Source organism: Hirundo rustica, chromosome 6 (assembly GCF_015227805.2).
Source record: "Hirundo rustica isolate bHirRus1 chromosome 6, bHirRus1.pri.v3, whole genome shotgun sequence".
Classification (NCBI taxonomy): Eukaryota; Metazoa; Chordata; class Aves; order Passeriformes; family Hirundinidae; genus Hirundo; species Hirundo rustica.
Window position 1 is genome coordinate 45,240,808 of NC_053455.1, and position 6,052 is coordinate 45,246,859.

A 6,052-nucleotide genomic window follows, 5' to 3' on the forward strand; every position below is an offset into this window, starting at 1 on the left:
GCATCCTTGAGGCTGACAGCCTCAGACTTCTGTGAAATGTTGCAGCAGCTGCACCCAAATAAAATGGCCGAGAAACCAAGGCACACAGAGCCACAGGCACAGCAAGAGTGGTGGGAGATCCCCCATGGTTCTGGATGGCTTGTGACCTCTTTTCAGAGTCTATTCTCACAGCTCTTTGTTGAAAATATGAATTGATTAAGTGTTGACAAAAGAAAATATGGTTGTGTCTTTTTTCCTCATCCACACCCTTCAAATGGATTCTCTTGGCATCTGTCATGTTACAGTGGTATTAACTCACCCATTTCTGCATCATTTCAGAGGAAAAGCCAGGTGGTATTTGGCTTTATTTGTAAGGAAAATGACCAAGCTGAGGAAAAAATACCTCATTTCCCCCCTCCCCCCCCACCCCAAAAAAAAAAAAAAAAAAAAAAAAAAAAAAAAAAAAAAAATTCAGACCTCCTTTTTTTAACTGATTTAAGCCTTCCCCAAAAGAGCACATCCCTTTGTTTCCGTGGGGAGCTGACCTCTCAGGAGGGGGATAGAGTTGTTTGAGGATGATGCACCTTTTCTTTCTTGTCAGAAGGGCAGCTTCAGCCCCCTTGCTTGTTGTGCTCCAACATGGTGAGAACCCAAGGCCCACACAGTGCAAACCACCTGCACAAGGGAGGGAATGGGGAATGCAATAAGCTTTTCTCAACTCACCAACTTCAGCACTGGAGAGGGAAAAATTTTCACACAGCTGTTGCCTTTTATTACCAGTCCTGTGGGGCTGAAATACAGCTGTTTAATTAGCATTTGCTCCAGAATTTGGGCCTACCAGCTCCCCAGAGGATAAAATATGGATTATCTAAGGCAGCGAAAGAGCTGAGATTTGTGGGGTTTGATTTTTTTTACTGGAGGACTGGGAAATTGGCTGTCTGCAAAAGTCAGTCATATCAGCATGACACACAAAAATTTTGTCATACCTATTGGCTATATGACCAGTTTGAACCCCATATCCTCCTTGGAGGCTGGTGACTGAGCTGGAGAGGAATCAACACAATCAAGAGTCCATTGACTGGTATCACCATTAATTCAACTGCTGTCTGAGATAAGGAAAGGCTATTGTCTTGGCCTTAGCCAGGAGAGAATTATGCATGTTTACAAATGCATCTCTCCATGGCTGTCACCAGCTCTCAGCAAAAAGAATAGCAGAAATAGAAAATACCCTTCAAACAATGGCAGTGAAGCGATTTTTAAAAAATCTTAGCACTGCTGATTGTGGTGTCCTGGCAGCATCCCTTTGGAATTTGTTTAATAAAGGCTTTTAAAAGGCTGGACTGGCAGGATACACAGCTCTGGACAGATGAACCCACCCTGAGATGAAGGCTGCCTGGCTGCAAAATGCCACTTGCTGCAAGCCTTCCACAGACCTGGCTCGGCTCCCTACCAACAGTCCCTGGAGTCTCAGGACCTGCACAATCCAGGGTCATTGCACAGACCTTTGGTTTGCTCTGTTTTCTTAAAGGAAAAAGAAGACACTGCATAGGGGACTGAGTGAAAGGCTTGAGCATGTTGGGGAGGTGATCAGTGATCTCTTTCTCTCTGGGGTGAGAAATTCCCAGCCACTTGAGGGTTTCAGATTTGCTGACATCAGACTCTTAGATTATTGGTAATTTGAGAGGCTGGGAGAGGCAATTTATAATGTTTGCACCATGCCCAGTAAAATCGTTGATACCTCTAATCATCATCACAGTAAAAGGAAATATTAGTAATAAAACTTCGCTCAGGATTTCAGTGCCACAGTGGGGAGGATTTGCATGACATTGCTTTAAAAAAAATTGAGTTCTCACTCTCTTTCTCCTTTTTTCATTCTCCAACAAAAAGAAAATCTCCCTGAGAAGCTTGCAGCATGGAACATGTGACAGAGATGAGCAGCGTGAGCTCTGAAAAGCAATGATACAACCACATACACAGAGTTTCAGTAGCTTTCTGCAACTAGTTTATCATTAAGCTATGAGGAACAGCTCACATGTCAGTTTGTGAGAGTTCCCTTAGAAAGTTAAATGGTGCACGCTTTATTCGTAATTGGATGCAAATCAAGATACCACTCGTGAGAGGGCTGAAATCCTGGAAGGGCAGATTGCATGCACTAAACCTCAGGATCTGAATAACGTTGGAATATGCTGTTCCTTTTTACAGTTTGTGTCTGTCCTTTGCCACCCCAGCAAAGTGAATAAATCAGTCTCTTCCCCCTTCCTGGAAAGTAAAAGGGAAAGATCCAACAACTGCTGATGAAGAGCATTTGAGTCATCCGCAGTCTGTGGATTGGAGCTGTTCAGTGCAAAATCTGAAATGCAGGGATGTCAGCAGATCCAAAGGGTTTGGAGCAGGGACAACCAGCCTGAGACCTTGTGTCTTACTAGGCAGGCAGCCTTGGCTGAGAGAAAAGCCGGGGATCTGCCCTTGAACTGAGCTGTGAAGAGGGAGACAGTTATTGGGAAATGCCTTCCTTGTGCTTGATGTCAGGCTGGGCTCTGAGGGGCAGATACACCCAACCTCCCTTGTGCCCTGAGGAACTAAATGTCTTGCTCAGAAGCCATGCGTGAGCAAAAGCAGGTGGAAGAGATTTCCTTGGGTTTTTCCTTCCCAATCAGAAGACCACAAGAAAAGGTTTGGGGCCTTTCTTTGCCCAGCCTTGTGGACGCAGACTCCCTTGTTCCCCCATACACAGAAATGCCTTTAGAGGGTGAGAAAACGCAGCATCCTTTTTTATCCTAAGAGAACCCTGGCATAAACAAGAGATAAAGTTCAGGCTTGTCTCAGCTTTCATGGAGTAGCCATTGGCCAAGGATGTGCTGCTGGGGAGAGACCTCTGAACAACTCCAGAAGGAATGGCAGGATTCTTTACTTGGCTCCACTCCCACAAAAAGATGATTGAATTCTGCAGGCACTTCCATTATAAAGATGGGTAATACAAAGGTGGAGGCCTCACTCAGAACTTCTAGCTGGTCTCTATTCAGTAACTATTTCCTTTCACACACCTCAAAGTGCTCAAATCCACAGCCGTCATGTCCTCCTGCCCCAGTCCCGTGGCTGGAGTGTCAGCTTACATGTGTATCCACCCCAGCATGATCACTCCTGCCATCACTGCAGTCATTCTCCAGCACACGATCGCTGGATTATTTCAGAGGTGGTGGGAAAACACTCACCCCAAAAGGTATCAACCACAGTGCTAACTCACACAGAGAGGCCAGGGCAAGAGCATGGTCACCTTGGCAGGACAACCTGGGCTAAGAGTGGCCTGGAGGGGGTTTATAAGGACATCCCACCCATAGGGTAAATTCCTACCTATGGTGACATCCCATTGTTCTGTGGGACAGAAAACACACTCTGGGTTGTGCTCAGAGGAAAGGAAGCCAGCTAAGGAGGAAGATGGTGTATCCACACAAGTGTGGGGGGGAAGCTCCTCAGAGAGATGAGAGAGTCTCACAGCCCTCAATATCAGGCTTCCCTCAAGCAGAGTTATCTTTTTAGCAGTAAAAGAGAATTAGCAATAACTCGTATTTTTGCTGGAAGGCAAAACAATCCCTCTAAGCAAATGATGACAGGTCACGCTGGCTTGTGCAGCCTTGAAATAAATGTAAAAGATGGAGAGGTGCAAAACTGATAGCTCTGCAAAATAAGGAAGCTCTTTATTGCCTTGGATAAATATTGTCTTTTGGGGAAGTTTTTTTGCTGTGTTTCACTGCAACAGCTGCCTCTCTTTTGGCTTCATTTTATTAACAGGCTGAGGCGATCATAAAGCTGGGAGGGAGCAGGGAAAGTCCTCCCCACAGCACATGCACAAAGAGCTTGCAGGGAGATCAGGACCAGTTTCTGAATGCTAACCGTTTGGAATCACTAGGAAGATGCTTTTCTGCCAGCTTGCTGGAAGAACCTGTTCTCCTGTGTGCCTCAGCCCCTTGGGGCATCCTGGCATCTGGAAAAGGGTTGTAGGCAGAGGAGAGTATGTCCTCCCCTGCTGCCTCTTATTTTATGGAAGCTTAACTAAAAATCTAAATGTAACAAAGCAGCTCCAAAAGCACATAAAGCTTCCGTGCTTCATGAGCAGCATACAAACACGCTGGTGTCACACGTCAGCTCCCTGTGGCTGAGGTGCCGTGTTCCTCGCTGCAAGGTAGAGGCTGTCCCCTCACAGAGCAGTTTCTCAGAAGAGGCTTCTCAAAGGGCCTCACCTCCCCCAAAAAGGCAGTGCTATGAGGCCAGGACCCTCATGGATTAGGAACGAGAGGAGAGGCACACCTTCACCTTACACGTGGAAGCTCAGCTCCTCCACGCGCCCTGTTTGTTTTCCCGTGCAGCGCCTCAGCAGGGTCTGAGGGGGCCCCTGCCACCTCAGGGAGAACAACCCGCATGGCAAAGAGCAAGGCCACTGCCAGCTCGCTGTCTGTGCTTTCCACAGCTCAGGCAAGGCGCAGGAAGCAGGTGTCAGACACCTCCTGCACAGCCTGGCTTGCTTTCCCTCCAGGCAGAGGGAGGTGGGCTTGTTCCACTGCTCCTCTGGAAACTGTCTGTGCAGCGATGAGCGTTCCCAAGGGAAAGGACAGAAGAGAGGTGTCTGTGTTGTACAGGCACTCAAAGGGGTGATAGCAGTAACACCAAATGGCACATACCTGGAGCTGTTGGAGACATTTGTGCTAAGTCCCTCCTTCTCTCAGCTTTATATCACAAGCGTAGCAGCCATAGATACCTCCTTTGTGATAGCCTCCAGGGCACCACAAGCTCTCTTCTTCTACCCACGTCACCTTTGCAATTTGCCTTTTTTCTGCCTGTAGAAGTAATCATGGCCTTCCTTTTGACATGGAGGAGGTCTCAAAGGTAGGATAATTTTTCAAATTTATGTTTTTCCCCATTTTTCTGTCCAGGTTTCCCAACATTCAGGACTGAAACTTGGAGCCCTTACCTAGTACAGCCACCAAATCCTGACTCTAATAGTTTTGCTAACCAAACAAGTGAATAAAATTTTGCTGAGCACATTGATTAAATTCCAGTATCTCTACAAATATATGGGGTTAGGATTATCTGTGGCCTGTCACAAAACAACCAGCTACTCATTGGCCAGATGCAGGTCATGCCACAATCCCATATTATACTCGTACCGTGATAAAAACAGGAGATTGTTCGCTAGGTAGCATTGGTCAGGGTCAACTGATTCTTGGAAAGGAAGAATTATAAAGTTTAGGCATTTTAAATTGCAACAATCTTTTTTCTTGGTTTGCCAAAAAGCAGATAATTTTTCCCCCTCTTTTGGCACTGCATATGAACCAAAACATAAGTTAATGTTAAGGTCTAGACCTGGACCAATTGTTAACACCGTTGCTAAGAAAACTCTATGCCGAACAATTATTTGCATAGCAGTTGCAAAAATAACAATAACAAAATTACAAAAATAACAAAAAGCAGGAGCAAGTGATTTTGCTTAGGTCTGGGTTATTTCTGTAGCTTTTAACTCCTCCTCATTGCTTAAGACTGTTAATATTTAATTCAAAGTTTTTGACTTAAAGAACGAAATATGGAGGGGCTGCTAAAGACCAGGTTCTGCACAGAGCTCATAAACCTGAGTGTGCTGGTGAATGCATGAAATCACACTGTGATGGCAGAAAGAAACCCCAGCTTCCTAATAATATTCTTACTAGCATTGAAATGCCAAACTTAGAGAAAGGAAGAAATAAAGGTTTCTTGATTTACCCCATCTTGTTGGCAGGCGAAGAAGATCAGCACCGTGGGTGAGAGCTGGCTGGGGTTTAATAAAGGCTGCTTGAGTGCCAACAGGTGTTTCTTTTTCTGAATCCCATTGAGGAGCTCCCTGGCTCTCTTCCCCGAGGAGACGCTAGTTACCTGAGCTGATTGACCTTTGCAGTTCGGATTCTAGGAAGCATGACAGACAAGAAGAAAAAAGAAAGAAAGAAAAACAAAAGGCATGCACTCTGATGAATGTATTTGGGTGTTATTTTGAGAAACAGTAAATGTGTATTCAGCTCTGTTGGCTTGGAAGCAGATGGGCAGCAGG

The 6,052-nt window shown here is 45.6% G+C and overlaps 1 long non-coding RNA gene across 1 annotated transcript; it reads right to left on the reverse strand.

Moving 5' to 3' along the window:
- Positions 1-530: 530 nt before the first annotated feature.
- LOC120754754 (uncharacterized) lies at positions 531-5,756 on the reverse strand. The gene is made up of 3 exons (XR_005701543.2): positions 5,731-5,756; positions 4,656-4,811; positions 531-654 (listed from the first exon to the last, which is right to left on the reverse strand). It is a non-coding gene; the product is annotated as an uncharacterized LOC120754754 (long non-coding RNA).
- Between the last annotated feature and the right edge of the window lie 296 nt (positions 5,757-6,052).